Source organism: Tupaia chinensis, unplaced genomic scaffold (assembly GCF_000334495.1).
Source record: "Tupaia chinensis unplaced genomic scaffold, TupChi_1.0 Scaffold000527_1, whole genome shotgun sequence".
In the NCBI taxonomy this organism is placed as follows: Eukaryota; Metazoa; Chordata; class Mammalia; order Scandentia; family Tupaiidae; genus Tupaia; species Tupaia belangeri.
Window position 1 is genome coordinate 5,323,802 of NW_006160040.1, and position 23,827 is coordinate 5,347,628.

General features: G+C 40.5%; 1 long non-coding RNA gene across 1 annotated transcript in view; it reads left to right on the forward strand.

Moving 5' to 3' along the window:
* LOC102489143 (uncharacterized) overlaps positions 1-2,459 on the forward strand; it is a 20,211-nt gene extending 17,752 nt beyond the window's left edge. The window contains exons 4-5 of the long non-coding RNA XR_335759.1: positions 1,589-1,672; positions 2,435-2,459. This is a non-coding gene — a long non-coding RNA (uncharacterized LOC102489143). The remainder of the gene's footprint in view (positions 1-1,588; positions 1,673-2,434) is intronic.
* The last annotated feature ends 21,368 nt before the right edge of the window (positions 2,460-23,827 follow it).

Consider the following 23,827-nt stretch of genomic DNA (forward strand, 5'->3'; position numbering starts at 1 on the left):
CAATCCCTTCTTCTCCATTCTCCTCTCAGGATCTTGGGCACGCACGCACACGCGCCCGACGTGAGTTCTAAGCCACTGGGTCCGAGACGCGAACTGCAGTCGACTACGTGGGAGTCCAGCGACATAGCCATTACGCTAACTGCTGGTTCCCAGAGATTTCTTGCTTTCTGTCTCTCTGTCTTTCCAGCAAGTATACGCACCTATAGCAAAAACCTCTTTAAAAAAAAAGTTAATTGAGGGGACCAGCAGATGGTATAATGGTTACGTCACTAGACTACCACATAGTTGACTGTGTTCTCAGACCCAGTGTCCGAGAACTCATTCCGGACATGTGTGTGTGTGTGCCCAAAGTCCTGAAAGGAGAATGGAGGAAAAGGGATTGCAGCTGTGGCCATCCCCCCTGGAGAGGGAGTTCTCACTTTCTGTCCTCTGTCTCTCTGGTGAGTGCACATGCCCTATAGCAAAAATCTCTTAAAAAAGAAAAAAAAGTTAATTGAGGGGCCAGTCAGTGACATGGTGGTTAAGGCAGCTGAATCTCACAGGGCTGCCTGTGTGGTCAAGTACTGGACCCAGCGGCTTGTAGAACACTTGGACATGTGTGTGTCTGTGCCAAAATTCTCAGAGGAGAGGGGCAGAGAAGGGACTGCAGTGTGGTCATGCTCCTGGGGTGCTTTCTCACTTTCCCTCTCTGGTGAGTGCACACACCCTAAAGCAAACATCAAAAAAAAGGTTTATTGAATTGACAATCCAGTGTACACTTTCAAAAAAGAAAGCTTGTAGAACTATTATTGAATGTACAAAACATAATTTAATGTTCAATGTCAAATAAGAGGAATATGTCTATATTCTTGATTTGATTGTTACACACTACATGCATGCTTTGAAAAACCATATTGTATCCCACAAAGATAATTTATTATAAACCAGAAAGTCACAATTTAAATAAAAAGAATCAATTCATAGAAATTTAGAGAAAATAAGCACTAAAAAAGTCAATAGAATTATTATTTTTTATTTTTTCTTCAGTGTGTTTATACTGTTCATTTGAAACCCAGAAATTTGGGGTTTTTTTGTTTGAATTCAATTCTCAATTTTCATTCTTGCTGGTTTAATTACATTTATAAGTAAACAAAACATTAGCACATTTCCAAAATCAAGACAACAAATACTTGTTTATAAGTTTATGTAATTTTTTAACATAAGTTTGTACAATATTGTATAAGATATACTACAAATATTTTTTAAGGTTTGACGGAATGCATGCTCTTTCCAGAGATAGACAGAGAGAGACAGACAATGAGAGGGAAAGTAAGAAGTCACCCCCCAGGGTGGATGGCATGCTACAATCCATTCTCCTCCTGGGATTTTTGGGTGCAGACATATATGCCCCAGCGTGAGTTTCCAGCTGCTGGGTCCGGAATTTGAAACATAGCCAGCCATGTGGGAGTCCAGGGCCTGAATCAATATGCCATCTGCTGTCTCCAAGATAAAATAAAATTTTATATGCTGTTTTTTAATCTGAAATTCAGTTGTTACTAGGTGTTCTGTATTTTTACTTGGTAATTGTGGCAACCTTTCTTAAGTGCAGCTCAGGGATACGGGCTGTCAGTGCCAGAGCTTCTTGGACAAGGGTGAAACCACTTGGAGGCTAGGAAGTCTGTACAACTTCTAGGTGAGTCTGTCTAAGGCATGACTTTCAAAAAGATTTAAAAAAATCATACTCTCATACAAATATAAAATGAACACATGCTAACTATTTTATATAATTAGGGAGCCAGTAAGATGTTAACATTGATTCAAAGGTATGTATGTAACTAGGAATGTTGAAGTGGATGTACTGACGGATACAAAATTGGATGATACACTATACAATAAGTACATATTTGTTGGTATCTTTCTACTGGCCAGACAACTATTATATCTCTGCTGGATACCAGGCATTTGCATTGCTGTGAGCTGGACTCCCACATGGCAGAATGTGGTTCAAGTCCTGGACCTAGTGATTTAAGAATCACGCCAGGCTTGTGTGGCCCAAAATCCTGGTAGGAGAATGGAGATTGTGGCGTACCCATCTTCTGTGAGGGGTGATTTCTCATTTTCCCTCTCACTGTTTCTCTCTGTCTCTCTTCAGGAACCACACATACTCTGTGGCAAAAACCTTAAAAAAAGATCATTCTCATTACTCACTGTTTTCTTCAACTTTTACTCCTACTGTTCGTAAAATGGCCCAGTCACTAGAAAGACAAAAGGTCTACTAGACAGAGCCCAGCGCATTACTCAAAGGTCATCTAGTAACCTGCCCACTTCCAATCTTTGACTATTTTTCCTGATAGTCTTTTATTTCTTTACATTTCATTTATTTATTCCATGAGAAACACATGCACAGACAGAAGCAGTATTCCAACAGGGTCTTGACACCACAATCCGCTCCCAGTCTCAGCCAGCCCGGATCATGAGCACCCAGGTGTCCAGCGTACTCAGGGAAGTCTCCAGCTACAAACCAGCAACTTTCCATGTGGATCTACGTAGAATTGTACTTCACTGCTGCTCCACCGTTGGTCACTCTGACAGTTACTCAGACTTCGCTCCCAGAATTCTGCACAGGAAAATAAACTTTAGTTCAAAATTGTACATTATGGTTTACATATTGGCTCTATAAATTAGCAGAGTGGAGAATTGAATAATGTAAGAAGCGGGCTTAATTTTCAAAAGTAAAAGTTACAGTTTCTCCAGTATTTTCTAAGGCATTTTATTGAAGTGTCTCTGAGCTTGCTAAGTTCTTAATGAGACAGTTGCTTTTAACCAATTCAAGATTCCAACTCTTTTTATTAAAATTAAAAAATATATATTAAAATGGTTTAGAGGGATATTTTTGTTATAAGGCATGTGCGCTCGCCAGAGAGACAGGAAACGAGAAATCACCCATCCAGGGGGAATGGCTGTGCTACAATCCCGTCTTCTTCATTCTCCTCTCAGGATTTTGGGCACACATGTACTTTACCTGTCAAGAGTTTTAAGTCACCAGGTCTGAGACTCAAACCATGGTTGACTACACAGGAGTCCAGTGACATAACCATTAAGCCATATGCTGGTCCCTTATTATTATTTATTTTTTATTTATTTTATATGTTCATTCACTATACTTCATTACCACTTGTAAGGTGAATTTACACAACGTGAATACACTTCACACCAGTCCAGTTGAAGATACCATACATGTTATCATCAACAGATAAGCATCCATTTCTGTGTCCCATAAATGTCTTGCCTCTCTATTTCTCTCCTTGATTCCCTTCCTCTCACTCTCCCTCTTCTCCCACCCTCTCCTCACACTGTCTTCAGTTTCTGTAACCATTTTTCATGCTTCTATATAGACTAATCTCTGTTCCCACCATAGAGTGTAGAAGAGTCAGTTTATATTAAGTGGAGACATACTATGTTTCTCTTTTATAGACTGGCTTGCTTCACTCAGCAGTAAATCTTCTGTGTTTATCCACTTTCTATCAAATGCTAGGGTCTTGCTGTTTTTTTATGGCTGAGTAGAATTCTGTAGAGTATATGTGCTACACTTTTTTCAGTCCTTTCATCTGTTCATGGACATTTTGTTTGGTTTCATGTCTTAGCAATTGTGAGTAATGCCTTAATAAACATAGAGGTGCAAGCATTTTTCCAACTGAGCATTTTCCTATTCTTTGGGTAGATACCCAGCAGTGGAATTGCTGGATTATATGGTAGTTTTATGTATAGATCTTTGAGGAACATCTGTATTATTTTCCACAGTGGCTGTACTAATTTACATTCCAACCAGCAGTGTAGGAGAGTTTGGTTTTTTACCACAGCTTCACAGAACTTATCATTTTTTTTTTATCTTCACTATTCTGACTGGGTTTAGGTGGTATATCATTGTGGTTTTGATTTGCATCTCTCTTATGTTAAGAGATGTTGAGCATTTTTCATTTTTGGCCATTTGTATATCTTCTTTAGAGAGTGGTTTGTTCAGCTCATTTTCCTTTTAATTGGGTTGATCATTTTTTTGGGGGGGATATAAACTGCTTGAATTATGAAACCCATATCTGAGGCATAGTTTACAAAACTATTCTCCCATTCTGAGGGTTGTCAATTCACACTAATTACTGTCTTTTGCTGTGCAGAAACTTTTTAGTCTGATGTAATCCCACTTGTCCATTTTGGGGGTTATTACCTGTGCTTTGGGGGATCTTATTTAAGAAGTCTTTGCCTACTCCAATGTCTTTAAGAGTTTCCCCAATGTTTTCCAATAGTAGTTTTATTGTTTGAGGCCTTAGGTTTAGATCTTTGATCCACTTTGAGTTGATTTTTGTTAATGGTGAGAGATAGGGGTTCAGATTCATCTTTCTGCATGTGGATACTCAGTTTTTCCAGCACCATTTGCTAAAGAAGTTTTCTTTTTTCCCACTAGATTAACTGGTGCCCTTTGTCAAAGATCAGTTGGCTATATGTTTTGGGATTTATTTCTGGGGGTCTCTATTTTGTTCCATTGGGCCACATGTCTGTCTTTGTGCCAATACCATGATGTTTTGATTATCACAGTTTTGTAATATATTTTGGGGTCAGGGAGTGAGATGCCTCCTACTCCACTCTTCTTGTACAGGATGGCTTTGACAACACATGGTGGTCCCTTATTTTTTAAATATTAAAAATATATTTTAAAAAAATGCTCACCAGAGAGAGAGAGTGAGAGAGAGAGTGAGAGAGAGAGAGAGAGAGAGAGAGAGAGAGAGAGAGGAAAAATGAGTTGGGGTTATTTATGCTGCAATCCCTTCTCTTCCATTTCTTCCTCTTTTGGAGATTTGGGCGTGCACACACATGCACATGCACCCAGTGTGTTTTTCAAACCACTGGACCTGGGACTCCAACTGTTGCAGTTGGCCTGTAGGATCCAACTGCCTTGACCACCCCACAGTCTGTAGGCCTGGCCCAATTTGTTTTCTTTCTTCTTCTTCTTTTTTTTAAAAATAATTATTTATTTTATTTATTTTTATTTTTAAGCTTGTTATAGTCATCGGAGAGACGGGGAAAAGTAAGAAAGCAAGCTGCCAGGTCCAGGACTCAAACCAGGATCAGCCATATGGGAGTCCAGGCCACCTCAATTCACTTTATAACAGCAAATTTTTTAATATAAAAAAGACCACTTAAAGAACAAATAATTACTTTGACAAGAACTTCTAATAATTCTATGAACTAAAAAAAAATTCTTTTCTCTGAGTTTAAAAACAAAAACAAAAGCAAAATAAAACAAAAACAGTACTTAGATGAAAATGCTGGAGAACATATTTTGAAATCAGTTTTTATTCAATCAGAAAAGGAAGTAGACATATTTTATGTATAATCTCCAAATTAAGCTCTTTGCCATAGAGAAAACACACTTTTAAAAACTTTTTCCTTGAACTACCTAGTGGCTTGGTGGTTGAGATTGCTGGATCTCACATGGCCGACTGTGTGGTTTGAATTTTGGACCTGGCTGCTCAAGGAACATCCTGGGCATACATGTGTGTGCTCCCTAAGTCCTTAAAGGAGAAATGGAGGACAAGGGATTGTGACGTGGCCATCCCCATGGAGATGCTTTCTCATTTTCCCTTTATCTTTCTCTGTTTCTCTCTGGTTAGTGCGTGCTAAAGAGACACCACAACTTTTACACTAGAAAATTAAGTCTGCTTCTTGCATTATTCAATCCTCATTTTAAAATTTAAAAAACAAACAAAACATTTTCTTTTTTTTTTACATTGCTGTAAACTATACATTACATGAGACTTAACAATTTTAACCATTTTTAAGTGTATGATTCAGTGGCATTAAGCATATTCACAGTATAGTGCAAGCCATTTCCAGCACTTTTTCATCATCCTCATCTGAAACTCTATACCCATTAAAATATCATTCCCCCTCTTCCCAGCTCCTGCTAACTTCTGTTCTATTTCCATCTCTACAAATTTAATCCAGGTATCTCATATAAGTGGAATCATACTATATTTGTCCTTTTGTGTCTGGCTTATTTCACTTTGCATATGTTTTTCGGGTGTAGCCAATGCTGTAGTGTGAAGAACACATTTATAAAAACAGGTCAACATCCAAAGATGACCAGACAAGAAAAAGAAATTCATTTCACTAATTCAACCTAGTCAACCCTCCATCTGTGTCTTGTGTTACCAGTGTTAGTGAAGATGTTCTTCTATATGAATTTTACCTGTAGAGTACAGAGAAGGGCTTTACTTTCCCTTATATCACCTTCATTCTCTACTTCAACAAATACTGTTAAGAGAAAGTCTTCCTTCCACTGTTTATTAAGTCCCCATAAATTCCTGTGTGCTTTGGGAGTCCAAAAGAAAACAAAAACAAAAACAAAAAAAAAGCCCTGGATTTGATGTGGACTTGAGTAACTTGATTGATTTCTAGAATTTTCATTTATCAGTAAGATGGAGCTAAGAAAAGCCATAACCTGACCAAGTATTATGGGACTTGAAGAACATGTGAAAGTGCTTTGCAAATTATAAAATATTATTCAAATATCAGATAAAACTGATCAGTGTATGCCCTTGAGGGGCATGTGAATAAACTGCTGTCCCTCCACACAAAGCTGAAAATTATTTTCAAATGCAGTCTTTGACAGAAAAATAAGACCACTTGGCTGGTTGTCATGTCTGTTTTACATGAGATATTTTCCCTCCCACAGTTTCTCACTATTACATGCGGGTCACAACATTAGCTACTCACCAAGTTATTATATGAAGTAACTAATACTTTAAAATATTATCTAGCTCATTGCTTTGTGAAGCCAGCAGTTAGTCCACTCTGAGTGACTCGCTGATGGCGAAAAGACTAGAATGGATAACTGTGCCCCCAGAGGAGCAGGATCTCATTTTGCCAATAGGGTCAATCTCTCCACCTGTGACTGTCCAGAGTTGCTAATGAGTAGCAAAATCGACTGCTCTCACCTCTTCTCCCAGTGAGGACTGGCTTCTGGTGAAGGTGCTAATGAGCACTGACACTGTCCTCAGCAGGAGCCCAAGGAGAGGTAGTGAGAGTCCCGAATTATCCACTCACTGTCACTGAATATTCCAGATCCAGCTATTAAACGTAAACCATCCTCTCTCCAGATTCTCCAGATTGTCTAGAGGTCTCTAGAATTTGCTTTTCATACCAGGGTCTACACAGGTATGCCATGTGTCAATTCTCACACTGTCAACAAGCACAAATCAGGTACGGTTTTGGTGACTCAAATTCTGACCACTGGCCTCTGAGGAAGCAGAGAGCACTTTCACTGGGGAGCCCACTCCCTGCATTGGTCTCTGTTTCCCCTGACATTCTTCCTCCTGTTTCTCTAGTGTATTAGGTAATGACTTCTCTAGAAGTGCTGAGCACTGTAGCAATGCATAAAATAAAGAAAGAGATAAAAGCCTGATTTCAGGCCAGCCAGTGGCATGGTGGTTAAGGCAGTTGGAGCCCACATGACTGTGTGGTTTGAGTCGCAGCTGGGAAGCCTGAACAGCAAGAAAGCGGGGTTGTGTATTTTTGTGGCTATAGTTCCTGGTTGGTTTGTCCTGTTGGCAGAGAGGCACTATGAGGACCCATGTTCATGGTGCAACAAATTAAGTTGTTGTGACCTCTGCCTCAGTTTTACACCTGGAAGACACCCTGGGAGCCAGCAATGACTACAGCCAGTTCTCTGTGAGGGGCAAAGGGCTCTTTCTGAAGTCCTTTCTGCCTGTGGCTTCATGTACCTAGAAGAAACAGCCTCAGAATCTGCTATAATCTAAGCAGTTTTGCCTCAGAGCTTATCTTTGGCCTGCTGGAATCTCATAGCCTATCTTACAACCTTTTTTCTTTTATGAGTTTCATGTAACTCTGCAGGGAGAAAACCCTGAAAAGTATTATTCATAACAGAAGTTTTTATAATTTAGAAAAGAAACTCATAAATAATGTCAAATAAAGTATTCTTCTCATCTTTCCCAATGAGAACCAATAGAAGCAGAATGAAGCAAAACCTACACAGATCTTTAGAGTCCTTGGTTAAATTATGCCTCTTGTTGGAGTGAAACAGCAACACCAGTTATGTGATAAAGCAGTTTATCCTGTTTCCCAATAGCAATACCAAAGGGGTCCTGCCATAGATGTTAGTCAGGTCAAGAAGAGAAAGGAAGAGGAAAAGAGAAGGGGTTACTCCACAGACAGGGCAAGTGCTTACCTTGTATGGAACATGGAATTAAGTTGATATTACAGAAGATCCTTCTTGAGAGCAAATATTATTAAACCATGGACTGAACAACCAAGAACCTTGAGAGACTCTCCTTTCTTTGGCAGTGAGATAGTCCATTCTTTCTCCATATTGAAGTAAATCACTCCTTGCCAGTAGGGATAGAAGGCACTGGAGCTCTAATGACTAAGACTCTTTTCATAACTTCTTATTTTGGTCTCCTTCTGGCTTCCCAACCTTCATCTTCCATTTATTGTGGGTGATTTGCATAGACCTTGGCTTCCTGTATAGGCTGACTGATGCTTTGTCTTACTCTGAGACTTAAGAATGGATATAGAGGGGTCAGCAGGTGACATGGTGGTTATGGCACTGGACTCCCACATGACTGACTGCAGTTCAAGTCCCAGACCCAGCAACTTGAACTTATACCAGGTATGTATTCTTGCATGCCCAAAACCCCAGGAGGGTAAAAGGATTGTGGGGTGGTCATCTCCCCCAGGGTTTTTTTTCCTCACTTTCTCTCTCACCGTCTCACTCTGTCTCTCCAGGGAGCACATATGCCCTACCCAATAGCAATACCAAAGGGGTCCTGCCATAGATGTTAGTCAGGTCAAGAAGAGAAAGGAAGAGGAAAAGAGAAGGGGTTACTCCACAGACAGGGCAAGTGCTTACCTTGTATGGAACATGGAATTAAGTTGATATTACAGAAGATCCTTCTTGAGAGCAAATATTATTAAACCATGGACTGAACAACCAAGAACCTTTCTTTGGCAGTGAGATAGTCCATTCTTTCTCCATATTGAAGTAAATCACTCCTTGCCAGTAGGGATAGAAGGCACTGGAGCTCTAATGACTAAGACTCTTTTCATAACTTCTTATTTTGGTCTCCTTCTGGCTTCCCAACCTTCATCTTCCATTTATTGTGGGTGATTTGCATAGACCTTGGCTTCCTGTATAGGCTGACTGATGCTTTGTCTTACTCTGAGACTTAAGAATGGATATAGAGGGGTCAGCAGGTGACATGGTGGTTATGGCACTGGACTCCCACATGACTGACTGCAGTTCAAGTCCCAGACCCAGCAACTTGAACTTATACCAGGTATGTATTCTTGCATGCCCAAAACCCCAGGAGGGTAAAAGGATTGTGGGGTGGTCATCTCCCCCAGGGTTTTTTTTCCTCACTTTCTCTCTCACTGTCTCACTCTGTCTCTCCAGGGAGCACATATGCCCTATGGCAAAAACCTTATTAAAAAAAAAAAAAGAATGAATATAAAATATAAATTTTTCAGGATCCAGGAAGGTCCCTTGTGGTTTCTTTTAGTTCTGTCCACAGGGATGAGTTATCAAGATGTCATGTATTCAAGTTTATCATTCCTTTTCCAACTTTCCCCCCAAATACATTTTTGTCCCTTGTAACCTGCTTGGCCTGACATCACATGTTGAATGAGTCAGAACTGTCTCACTTAAATACAGCTAACACTAAAATTGTGGTATCGATTTCTGATGCTCTCTTTACTTCTCCTTGTTGCTGATTTGTAAAAGTTGGTTCTACTAATATTACTCTAAATATGTAATGCTGGTATTGGTCCTGTCTTTTTCTCCACTTGTCTTATTGACCATCATTTATTGGAGTCATCTGCGTCAAAATATTTTTTTAGGATTTCAAAAAATGGATTTTTCTATTCTAAAATAGTTCCAAATATCCCTCTGGTTCAATCTCTTTTTGGGCACAAAGCTGTGTCATGGTGATGTGATATATTCCTAATGACATATGAAGGGTAATAAAGAACCAGGATTGACAGTATATGGGTTTCAGTATTGAAGACTGGGGGAAATCTTCACTCTATTACCTACTACCGAGGTGATTTTAAGTACTTCATGCAGTTTCTTTGAGCCTCGGTTTCCCTATTTATAAACTGGACTCTTTGTATTGATTTCACAGGGATTTTATAAGACTCTAATGAGATTATGTAGAGAAGGGTGGTTTGCTGATAAGATTACTACTATTTTCTGATGCCCTTGTTCAACTCTCTCTCTTAAATTGGAAGCACCTTGGTTTAAGATAAGGTATGGAGTCTCCTTAGATACTTGGCTAATGTCATCTCATCTTTCAAGACCAAGGTTAAAAATCTTCTCCTTGAGAAGATATCCTGGAATTCCCCTGGCCAAAATGGGCTTGCCCTTCTTTGTTCTTCATTAGTACCTCCCATAAAACTTCTGTCCAATTATGTAACTGAGGTGCCAGAAAAACCCTAGAGACTGCACCATTTAGGAATTTGATACCTTGTATCAGCAGGTCCCAATTTATTTGGCACCAGAAACTGCTTCCATGGAAGGCAATTGCCCCACAGACAGGGTGTGGGAATGGTTTATGAAAGGGCAAAACCTAGATCCCTCACTTGTGCAGTTCACGATAGGGTTCACACTCCTTTGAGAATCTAGGATCTGACAGGAGGCAGTACTGAGGCAGTAATGCAAGTGATGGGGAGAGGCTGTAAATACAGATGAAGGACTTGTTTCCTGCCACTCACGTCCTGCTGTGTGGCCTGGTTCCTAGGTCACAGACTGACACTGATTTGTGGCCTGGAGGTTGGGGTCACTTCTCTTATATGAAAATGTAGGCTGGGGAATAGAAATTATAAGTGACTCTATTAGACTATTTATTATATTTTCTTAAATAAAATAATAACAGACAGATCCTTAGATAAAGAGAATGATAACAACATTTATATATTCTACATTAGTAGTAAAATATATTGTGATGGTTAATATCCATCTGCTAAGAGAATAATCTTTAGACTCTCCCTTTTTTAGCTGTTTCAATGAACTGCTTAAAAGTAAAAAATGCACTTTCTTCTAGATAGTATGCTCAGTAAAAGAGACCCACTTTCTATCTGCTTTTCCACCCAGGTGTTCAAGCTTTCTGATTTTATATCTTAGAATTGATGGTTCCCAATGCCCAGCATTCACTGACTCAAACTAGCTTGGATCATTGAGAAGCTTATTTGTGTAGAAATACCTGTCTTTTCTGTCTTCCACAAGGGGATCCTTTAGCCTTTGCTCTGCCCATGATATTTTTATACAAATTTTTTTGCTGTTAGTCGTTCTGATTAATATCTCTTCTTGAGGGTAGTTCCCAGTTCACATTCTTTCAGTCTTTTTCCTTGCTCTCTCCCACCAAGATTGCAATGAAAATGTCTCTGTTTCTACTCTGCCGTTCATAATATCTCCTTTCTCTGTTCTTAGCCCCAAGCTCTGTCCTGTCCTCTCCTCTTTCCAATTATCTCAGAAGGGAAGGATTTAATGCAGAGATACCAGACCTAGAATTCTTAAAGGACATGCTAGAATTTCATATAAGGGAAACAGAAGGTTCTAGAGGATTACCAGAGTAATTATCTCCTCAGTGTCTGTCTCTCTAATGAATTGTGAGTTCTTAAGGGTGGAGGCATCTTTTATTCACCCTCTTGTCTTTAGCACCAAATATAGGGCCTGACACATAGGAGGCACTTGATCCATATCGATTGAGAGAATGCATGCTTGCCAACAGATCACTTCTGTACCCTGGCCTAGTCAATTTCAGTCAGATAAAACTAACTTTCTTAGCTGTCCACTTCTCAGTAATTTCAGTTACTGAATTATAATGCTATTTAAAAAAGAGATAGAGAAAGGTAAGGAAAAAGAAGGCAAAAGAGCTAAAGAACCAGTTCTCTCTAACTATAGGTGGTAGGGGCAGGAGGAGAACCAGGCTGGCCAGGAAGACTTGGAAAGCAGCCCAGGAGGTTTGGAAAGGCTCGGTGCACTTAGGGGCAAACTTCAGAAATGTGTCACATGCCTCCCCATAGCTACAGTCCTAATGCCATCTCCAGCCTGCTGTCTGCTCTCATAGCCAGGACTGTCTGGAGTTTGGACTCCCTGGCAGGCTGTCTCAGCCATATGGGATGCCTGGAAGGCACCAGGGTATGGATTGGAAGCCCAGAACTAAACACATCTGCACACAGGACTGCCACATCTCTCTCCAACTTCTCTCCAACATTAGGGCTCATGGCTCCTTGTGAAGACATTAACACAGATATTCACTCTGAGTTTTGATTTACCTTCAGCGTGGGTAAGCTCCTGGGCTGCTCATGCCAAGATGTGTACGATTACAGCTTCTCTAACTGTGTAATTGCACTCTGGGGGCGGGAGGAGACTGTCTTTATGGGAAGTAAAGCAGTACTGTTCTACTTTTTCTTTCACACATGAAAAATGGGAAAAGGCTCAAAAATGCCCAATTTTCAAAAAAAAGAGGAGAAGCCAATGCCACTCCATGGTAAGAAGCAGGCTGTGCTAAGGTGGAGATGATGTGTGGGGCAAAGACAGAGATGGTGAGACTCTTAAGCACTGGGATCAATGGGAACCAGACATTCAGAGAGAAAGTGTTTTTCTCGCTGTTGCAGGTCCAAAATTTCCTAGTTAACTATAGCAAATTTGTGGATGTGTTCAAAACAGAGTTAATACATGGTGTTGGATTAGTCAAGAATCCTCGAGACAAAATTATGTTCCACCGATTATCGTTACTCCAGGATCAAGTCAAAATACAGAATACTTTTTTGAGGCACTGATTCAGTGACACAATGACTTGATTTTTTTTTAAAGAGATTTTTGCCTTAGGGCACATGTACTCATGGTGGTGGGTGGAGAGAGAAAGATAGAGAGAGAGTGAGAGGGAAAATGAGAAATCATCCCCCTTCCCCCAGAGGAAGGCCACATCCCTTCCCCTCCATTCTTCTCCTGGGATCTTGAGCACACATGCACATGCACCTGGCATGAGTTTAAAGCTACCAGGTCTGGGACTTGAACCATGATTGGCCATGTAGGAGTCTGGTGATGTAACCACTATGCTATCTGTTGGCCCTGATTTTCTTTTTAATTAATAGACCATTTATTTTTTTTCTTTTACTTATTGTTATCATAATCTTGTTTATATTACATTGAATCACATATATCTTTACAGTGTATTACATTTCTTTTTCCAGAAGGAATACCATGCATATCAGTCAAGCCAGAGACATTACTAGTCACATCATCATCATCAAATAGCTTTTCATCATTTTTCCCCAGATTATTATTATTCTCATTTTTTAAACATTCAATCACTATATATCATTTTGCTTGTAACAATAGTTTTTCCAACATGCAATACTTCTCAGACCAGCACAGTTGAGAATACAAGTTATCATCAACAGTTAATAAACCATTTTTGTGTCCCACTAATGTCATGCTTCTCTATTTATTCAATAGACCATTTCTTAGAACAATTTTAACTTTACAGAAAAACTGAGTGAAAAGTATGTATTGATAGTTCCCCTTTGTCCATGGTTTGCATTTCCAGGGGTTCAGTTACCTATGATAAACCTGTCTGAAAATATTAAATGGAAAATTCAAGAAATAAATGATTCATGAGTTTTAAGTTGTTTGCCCTTCCGAGTAGCATGAGGGAAACTTGTAGTGTCCCACTGTGCTCTGTCCCTAGGCTCCTGGACCCTCCCTTTACCTTGCATAGCCACACTGCATATGCTGCCTGCCCCAGAGCCACTCAGCAGCCATCTGGGTTTATAGAGCAACTCAGCACCCCACTCGGGGTTGGGGTTCCTATTCAAATAATCCCTATTTAACTTAATAATGGACCCAAGTACAAGATGTTTGTGTGTTGCTGCAGTTGTTCTATTTTAGTATTAGTTATTGCTGTTAATCGCTTATTGTGCCTGATTTATAAATTCAACTTTATCCTAAGTATACACATTCAGGAAAAATCATAGTATATATTGGATTTGGTGTTATCCAAGGTTTCACGCATTCAGGCGTCCACTGGGGTTTTGGTGAGGAAAGGGGAACTGCTGTTCAGAGTTCTCATATCTTCCTTCCCTCCACCCCCCAGTTTTCCTTATTATTAATGTCTTGCATTAGTATGGCATATTTGATGTAATTGATCAGCCGATACTGATCCATTATTATATACTTATATTTATATAAATTATATGCATTAAATATTGATATGTTGTTATTATATATTTATAAAAATGATTTATATATTTTAAAACATTTACTAGAGGGTATATATGCTTGCCAGAAAGAGGAAGAGAGAGAGGAGAGAGTCAAAATGAGAAGTATCCTCCAGAGAGAGTGACACCCCAATCCCTTCTTCTTTATTTCTCCTTGGGATTTTGGGGCACACACACACACACTTACCCTGCGTGTTTTCCAAGCCTTTGGGTTTGCAGTCAGCCATATGGGATCTAGCAGCTTTAACCATCAGATCACTGACTGGCCCATAAAATATATTTTAATATACATTATATATGTTTATTATTACTACATTAACTAAGGTCTATAGTTTACTCTTGGTGTCATACATTCTATGGGTTCAGACACATGTATAAGGACATGCTTCCATCATAACAGCATCATACAGAGAACTTCCACTGCCCTGAACAGCTCCTGTGCTTCTTCTTTCTTTCCTCCTTCCAAACTTTTTAGATCAGGTCTGTCTTTAGCATCCTATTCTAAAACAACTATTTCTTCCTTCCTTCTTCCCTCCTTCTTCCCTCCTTCAAAACTCCCAACCGTTGGTACCAGCAGTTAGCATAATGGCTATGTCGCTGGACTCCCACGTAGTCGACCACGGTTCGCGTCCTGGACCTGGTGGCTTAAAACTCATGCCGGGTGTGTGTGCATGCGTGCCCAAGATCCCGAGAGAAGAATGGAGGAGAAGGGATTGCGGCGTGGCCATCCCCCCTGGGAGGTGATTTCTCACTTTCTGTCTCTCTGTGTCTCTCTCTGTCTGGCGAGCGCATGCGCCCTATGGCAAAAAAACCTCTCCAAAAAAAAAAAAAAAAAAAAAAACTCCCAACCATTGATTTCTTTTCACCGTCTCCACAGTTTGACTTTATTCAGAACATCATAGAGTTGGAATCATACCATATGTAGCCTGGCATTTTTTAGATTTTTACCAAAGGGCAGTATTCATGCCAAAGAGAGACAGAGAGAGACAAAGAAAGAGAGGGAAAGTGAGAAATCACCCCTCCCCCCAGGCAGATGGCCACATCACAATCCCTTCTTTATTCTCCTCTTGGGATTTTGGGCATGCACACACATGCGCCTGGTGTGTTTTCCAAGCTACTGGGTCCAGGGCTTGAACCATGGAGTTGGCCATGTGGGATCCAGCACCTCAACCACCACCTGGGCCACCTCTGGCCCAGATAGCCTTTTAAAATTGGCATCCTTTTCTTGGTGATGTGCATTTAATCTTCCACCATGTCTTTTCATTCTTTGATAACTCATTCATTTTCAGTGCTGAATAATTTGAAAGGTTTTGAAAAAGAATCATGGAAAATGCACATTATGGAAAAACTATGCATGGATTTCAAAAACTTTTTTGCACCAAAATAAACTCATACTTTAATTCCCTTTTTCCACAGATTTATTGAAGTCGTCTTGTAATCTTTGGTCTAAATGTGCCACAATTTATCCATTCACTGACATCTGCTTCCTTCCAAGTTTTGCTGTGTATGTTCATATGTGGGTTTTGGGGTGGACATAGTTTTCCATTAATTTGGATGAATAACAAGAAGTGAAATTGCTGAATAGTGCAATAAGAGTGTGTTTAGCTTTATAAGAAACAACCACATTGTCTTCCAAAATGGCTATACTATTTTGCATTCCCACCAGCAATGAGACTCCTTGTTGTCCCACAGCCCTGTCAGCATTTGATGTTGTCAGTGTTTAAGATTTTAGCTGTTCTTTTTTTTTCTCTTATTTAATTTTATTATTATTATTATTTTGATATGCAAGGGCATCTCACAGCTGTAGTTTGAAATTCCCTGGTTACACTTGGGGTTAACACTTTTTTCTATTCTTATTTGCCATTTATCTGTCTTCTTAGGTGAGATATCTGTTCCGATTGTTTGCTCAGTGGCCCTTTTAAAAATAAGGGATGACGTTTTAACTAAATGGACTAACTGGCAGAATTGACTGTTCATTGCCTTTTCTATAAAGAAGGATTTTAAGCAAGCACAGCAAATAGTTGTTTTAGAATAGGATATGAAAGACAGATCTGATCTAAAGAGCTATGTAGGGCTTTGTTTTGGTTTTGATAACTATCAAGCATCCAAAATTAGTTTTTCTTGAAATCATTTTTTAAATTTCATTTTTTTTTCTTTTTAGGTCATTTTTAAATGCCACTTTTTTTTTCTCATTAACAAACTAATACAGGAACCTACGCATGGCTTATTAGTTAAAGGAACCAGATCCCATACGACTGACCATGGTTTTAATCCCAGTCCCAGCAGCCTGAAAAACATACTGGGTGTAAGTGTGTATATGCCCCAAATCCTGGCAGGATGGAGAAATGGAGAAGGGATTGCAGTGTGACCGCATCCCATTACAGGCTTTTCTCTCTCTTTCTCTTTCTCTCTCTCACTGTTTCTCTCTCTCTCTCTGATGAGCACACATGCCCTCTGGCAATTAAAATTTTAGAAAGGAACTGAGCCAGCCAGTGAGTGGTACAGTGGTTAAAGTGGCTAAATCTCACATGGTGGACTCTGTGATTCAAGTCTTAGATCCAACAGCTTGAAAAACACACCAGGTGCATGTGCATGAGTACCCAAACTCCTGAGAGAAAAGTGGAGGAGGACAACCCTTGTGATATGCCCATCCCTCTGGGGGTGCTTTCTCACTTTCCCTCACTCTCTCTAGGGAGTACATGTGGCCTAGAGCAAATTAAAAAAAAAAAAAAGACAAAAAGACAAAGGAATTAATATGTTTTGTGAAAGAAAAAAAAAAAACTTGGGCTATTTTTGAGCACTGAGTAGAGTTTTACCTATAATAGCAAAGCATATGCCAGAAAATCCAGATTTCAGAACAGCTGACTCCCAAGACAAGGAAAGAAATCTTTTTAGTTCAAATTGTTGTGTGGCTTCATCAGTCCTGATGGGACACAGCTGGACCCTTTTTGATAACCACTGGATGTGCCTGACTCAGAGCCTGATGACAGAATGCCAAGGGTTGTCTTTGTTATGGTCCTTGGGGAAACTCATTTATGGATTGTGCCTGAATTCAAGCTTGTAGGAAGGAATGCAAGTAGTCCCCAGTTTAAAATACAGTGTGTGTATTTTAACACTTTGGTGCATATTTCCTATGTATTGTTTTCATTCACATGCCTACTAAGAGGATAAAAGCATACCTAAATCCTTATCGACACTGAGTAGTTTAACAAATTAAAATCTTGGCTAATTCGACATGAAAAAAAATGGCATCTTGGATTAATTTTTGTTTTTAATAATTATATTGAGCATTTCGTTTTCCTTTTCTTTCCCAATGACTTATTTCTTTAGATATTTGCCCATGTAAGATCTTTGCATATGAGATATGGCTTGCAGCTTTCTACAAGGAGAGGGGTGATCTCAGCAGATAGAGGCTGGAGATGTATCACTAAGGTGGGTCATTAATGGTCTGCCAGAGCGAGCATCCTCCACACTGGGCTATGCTTCCAGGACTGGTGTTTTGTGGCCTCTTGCCACTCAGACTCATTGTTTAATCGCCCTTCCCTCTTACCCTTTCGAGCATCCCCTACTGTCTGTTCTCAGAGTAGACAAGGCAGAGACCATTCTAAGCAATTTGCAGTACCAAGCTAAGTGGAGCTTTTCGTGTATACGGGGCCTTACGAGATGCATTCTGGTTGTGATGCAGTCTTTCACACATACCTCCCTGAACCACCCACATAATCAGCCAAGTAAGATTGGAGATGTCAGCCAGGAGCCAGGATCAGATACAATTTTCACATTTTACAATTTACGCTGTACAATATCAGAATGACATTCAGCAAATCCTCTGTTCTTTGGGCAAATATTTGTTTAAAAACAGCATTAAAGACATTTAAAAAGTAACATTCCAAAATATGGAACCATATTTCTGGGAAAAGAAAATGAAGACATTTCCTCCCCCAAGTGAACACTCTGACGTGATTGTGTATAATGGAGAAGAGAAATTAAAGGTAAAGGACCATTAAAAGTAAAGCCTTGGCACTCCTGTCCTCAAAACTACAGAAAACAGCCGCCCCATTATGTGTGCGCTGACAGCTGGGGAACTGAACTCAGCTGAATACTCACAAAATGCAAAGGTTGAAGAAGACACAGGTAATAAATCACTAAGGGCATAATGTGTGTGCAAAGCAATCTTCTAATTTTGTAATTTTATCATTAAAGCACATCAAAAACTGTTACCAATGGGGGAATGTTGGAGGAGGTGAGTATTGAACCCAGATGCTGGCCTGAAAGGGGCATGAAGAAGGAATTACCTGGTTGAACTTAAAGAAAATATTTACCTCCAGATAAGTGCAATATCTTGCAGACTTCCCAAAGTCTCTACATCAATTTTCAAATTCAACTGCAGTTTAAAGAACTCTTGATTTCTTCCCCAGGTCCCATCCATCCATCTGTCCATCCAATCATCAATTCACTTATCAAGAGGGATTGGATTTAGGTCCCAGCTCACCTCTGTGTGACCCTAGACAAGTAGAACAACCTCTTCGTGACTCAGTTTCTTCCTCCCACTCCAGTACCTCAGTGCCTTTCTTCAGAGAGTAACAAGAGTCTCTTGTGTCTTCCTCAGGTGTCCAGGGCCCACTCACTCTTCTTGGTTATCCCAGGGGACCACAGGGGCTGTACATTTATAGTCAGCCCTCTGTATCTCTGTATGTATGTGATGTGGTTGGATGTGTCTCCCCAAAATGTACGTTAGAATTTGGTTGTACTGTGAAGGTGTTGAGAGGACACTTAATCCGATCGTGGTATTGAACTGCAGGACCTTTTGGAAATGATTAGGCATCAGATGGGGCCTCCATGATGGAATCCTCATGGCTTTATAAGGAGAGAGAATGAGAGACAGAGACATGCCTCCTCTGCTCAAGCTCCTGCCCTTCACCATGTTATCCACCAACAAGAAGACCATCACCAGGTGTGGCCCTTTGACTGACAAACTGTAACTAAATAAACCTCTATTTTCAAAGGTACCCAGGCTCAGATATTTCTGTTATTAGCAAATGAATGTACTAGAGCATCATGGGTTCAGAATCTGCCAGTTTAACCAAACCTGGATCAAAAATATTCAAGGTCTGGTCCTGTAGCAGAAGTTAAATGGAGCTGGATCTCACATGGCCAACCAGGGGTGAAACACAGGCCCAATGGCTTGAAAGGCAGGTTGATTGTGTGCGTGTAAGCCCTGATGAGATGGAAAAATGGGGGGAAAATTATTGCAATGTGACTAGGTCCTGTTGGGGGTGTGCTTTCTCTCTATCTCTCTTTCTCTTTCTAGTGGGTTCACACACACTCTCACACCACCTGGGGAAAAAAAAGAAATTTGAAAAATAACTAGTTGTGTCTGTACTGAACATGTACAAACTTTTCTCTTATTGTTCCCTAAAGAGTACAGTACAACAAACACAAGAGATGGGTGTGAATGCCAGATGTGCTGTGTGTGGAGGAGTGGGGTCTAAGGAAGGACATTTGGAGGAGGGATACAGAGGCAGAGTATTGACGGGATTGGGGGGGTGTTATCAGTTGAAGATATTTTGATCAACTGGACTGGGGAGAAATGTTCACATTATTGAAATGTTCACTTTGTAAGCTAAATAATGGGATTGAATGTATATAAAATTTTTTAACTTAATTAATTAATTTTAAAAAAGAGTACAGTACAACTACAACCAGGCACCACTAAACGACAGAAATATTCTGAGAAGTATGTTACTAGGTGATTTCATCGCTGTGAGAATGTCACAGAATGTACTTCCCCAAACCTAGATGGTATAGCATCCTACACGTCTAGGTTGATATAGCCTGTTACAATCTTATAGAGACCACCTTTGCATATATATGGTCTGTCATTGACTGAAATGTCACTATACAGCATATGACTTTATGTATACAGTATTTCCTTTGCACTAGGTTTTTTAAGTAATCTAGAAGTGATTTAAAATATACAGGAGGATATGCATAAGGTATGTGTAAATACAGCACCATTTTATGTAGGGGACTAGAGTGCCCTGAGGGTCCTACAACCATGCCCTGTGTATAAAAGGACTACTGTATATAGGATACATTAAGTTGGTCAGAGATGGATTCAAGCCACAGGGCACAGCCATGAGTCACTCCTGGGTGGAGGTGCAGAAGGATCCTGGCTGGGTCTGTTAATGTTCCTGACTAGGGATGCTGGGACTGCCAGCTCCAGGAACAGTTATAGTTGGCTCCCCCAGGGCTGCAGGGCCCTGAAGGGAAGTGCATCTGCTTACCTCTCCTGCCCAGCAGTCCCAAGCAAAGGAGGAGAATCTGAGAGGTACAAAGACATAAATTAAGATATCAGGTTATTGTCCAGCCATATAAGCATGTGTACATGCCTAGACATCCTTCCATTAATATGTAAACATGTGGGAACACTTTGTACTGTAGTTCTAGGCTGTCATCTCCCATCCCTCTATTTTTTAAGCATGATAGCTTAGCAGTATTCTCATATTGGCACATACAGCTCTACCTCTTTCTTTTTATTTAACGAATGCTTATCCTCTTGACATTATAAGGTAGGTGCATTCATTTTGTTTAAGTTTACTTCTTTTTTCCACAACCCAGAGAAAGAGATAGCAGATATATATAGAGAGATAGCACCACCCACAGGGGCTTTATGCTACGATCCACCCCCAGCTTCAGCCATCCTGCATCATGGGCACATGTGCCTGGTGTACTCAGAAAAGACTCTGGACCCTTCCCAGATGGGTTGGCCTTGCAGAGCATCAAGGTAACTACAGTGCCACCAACCCATCCCAAAGTACATGCATCTTTCTTTCTTTTTTTATTTCTAGAGGATGTGTGGGCTTATCAGAGAAAGAAAAAGCACTCCCTCTTTAGTGGGGTGTAGTCATGCCATAATCCTTTTCCTTCATTTCTCCTTCACATCAAGATTTTTGGCACCCATACACAGACATCTGACATGTTTTTCAAGCCACTGTGTCCAAGATTTGAATTGCAGTCAGCCATGTGGGATCCAGCTTCCAATGTATAGCACTTAACCACTCTACTATGGGGTCAGCTTCCTTCCATATTTTTTGTGCATTCCTATCTGTATTTTATAGATGAGGAAACCAAGGCCATGAAAGCTTATAGATTAAAAACAAAAACAAAAACAAAATAACCAAGCCTGCCATTTGTCTAAGTCGCAAATCCAGTAAGTTCGTGATTTTATTACCAGCATAAATGGTTAAGGAAACAACATATGTGAGAACTCAGAGTTTGGTGTCCAACCCAAGGTGAGTCTCAGTAGATGCAACTTCTTTCCTTTCTCTCTGGAGAAGCATTCATTGCTGGGCATTAGGCAGGAATTAAATGGGATATGGACCCCATTCCTCAACCTTGGGCCATGATAACATTGGACATGGTTGGCCCTCTCTGGCTCAAGTGTCAGAAGTAGGGGCAGAGAATGTCTTAGAAGAGCTTTCAGACCACCTCTCTCAGCAGATGGCGTAATGGTTATGTCACTGGATTCCCACGTAGTCCATCGTAGTTCGAGGCCTGGACCAGATGACTTAAAACACTCTGGGCACATGTGCGTGTGTGCCCAAGATCCCAAGAGGAGAATGGAGGAGAGACGATTGCAGTGTAGCTATCCCTCTGTCAGAGGGTGATTTCTCTCTTTCTCTCTCTTTCTGTCTCTCAGGTGAGCACATGTGCCCTATAGCAAAAATCTTGCAAAACAAAACAAAAAACAGATCACCTCTCTGACCCTATTCTTTTCAGGACAGCAGAGTCACACCCTTCCATTTCTCCCTCCTGGGCTGAAACTGAGTGCTCCCACTTGAGTGACCTGACCACCCCCCCCCCAAGAAACAGCTCCCTAGGAATGAACACTTTTCCAAAGCTCCACCAATCTGCCAAGTAGGAAGATTCTCCTCCTGCTTCTCCTGCTGCTCACGAGTTGGGGAAGCCCTCAGCTCTCGCACGAACCAAATGCAAGGATCTATCGCCAGCACACCCCTCTTCAGTGCCATCCCATCCCCACTGGCAGGGCAGCGAGGAGTTCATGCAATAAACTGAAGCGGGAATTCAAGGGACACTGAACTCTTGTTTTCTTCCTTCCATGCAGATTTGCTTTAATGACTATGACTTTGCTCTTGGGACAGAATACGGTGTGGGTGGGAAGAAGCCGCTGCTGGCCTCTGTGTTTGCCTCCCTCTCGCCTTCCACCACACTGCATTTGTCTCAAGTCGGCTGCTTCTGTAACAGGCTACAGCTGTTTTGTGCAAGAAAAAAAGCAAAAGCGCTGGGAGTTTCATTTGAAAAGCCACTCAGTGTCACATCCTTTCATTCAGATTCACAGAGACAGGCTAGAAATCAGGAAACCCATTTTCAGTTTAAATGAGGTATGGCTAATCCACCCCAGGACGTGGACCAGGAAATGCCGAGTTCAAGACGATTTCCGGGAGGACCCTGAAGAATTCCCAGTTTATTTTCATGATTTATTTATTGACAATTGAATCAAGGATTTTACAATATACATAATTTTCAATAGAGAATTTTGGGGGTCTGTTAGGTGTTTCTTCCCTTTGCTCCTCCCACCCACTCTCTACCGCCCACTCCCTTCCCGTACAGATTTGTATCTACACTTATCTTCCCTACTATCATATCTCTGGATCTTTCATTTTCTGCCATAGAGTGCAGACATTTCTTATATATTGAGCGTAAATATGCAGTGTTTGTCTTTCAGAGTCTGACTTAGTTTAGTTGTAGGTCTTCCATATTCAACCACTTTGAGTCAAATGATAGGATATCATTGTTTCTTATGACTGAATAGTATTCAAGAGTGTACATGTGAATTCCCAGTTTAAAAAGCTAACATTTTACATGTGATGAAAGCTCAAATATTCATTAGGTGAAAATGCACACTCCTTGAGGGCAAGACAGTGAGTAGCACGGCAACAAAAATGTGATGCTCTTTGAGGATCTTCCAATGGGAAGATTTCTAGTTCGAATCCAGAGACCTCCCTGAGTATGCTGGGTCCACACTTGGTCCTGGTCCCTGGCTGGCTGAAGGCTGGGGGCAGTTCGCAGCTCTCTCTCTCTCTCTCTCTCTCTTTTTCATGGAAAAAAGAAAGAAAGAAAAATTGGCTTGTGCAAAAGCAATTGTGGTTTCAGACCGTGAATTTTAACCATTCCAACTGGGTTCAAACACATCTTTATTAATCAAAATAGAGACAATTACAATCAACATATTTTTGCCAATGAGAAAAAAGTTTGTTTATTTCTGTAGCATAAAAATCCATGTTTGGAGGTTGGGTGAATTCTTGGAAAGATCTTCTGCATCCTGCTGGTTGTGGATGTGTTTTCCATGCAAAAAGTTATCAAGATGCTTGAAGAAGTGGTAGTTGTTTGGTGAATATAGCAGATGAGGCAAAATTCTGTAGCCCAATTCGTTCAACTTTTGAAGCATTGGTTGGTTGACATGCATTCAGATGTTGTCATGGAGAAGAACTGGGCCCTTTCTGTCAACCAATGGCAGTTGCAAGTGTTGCAGTTT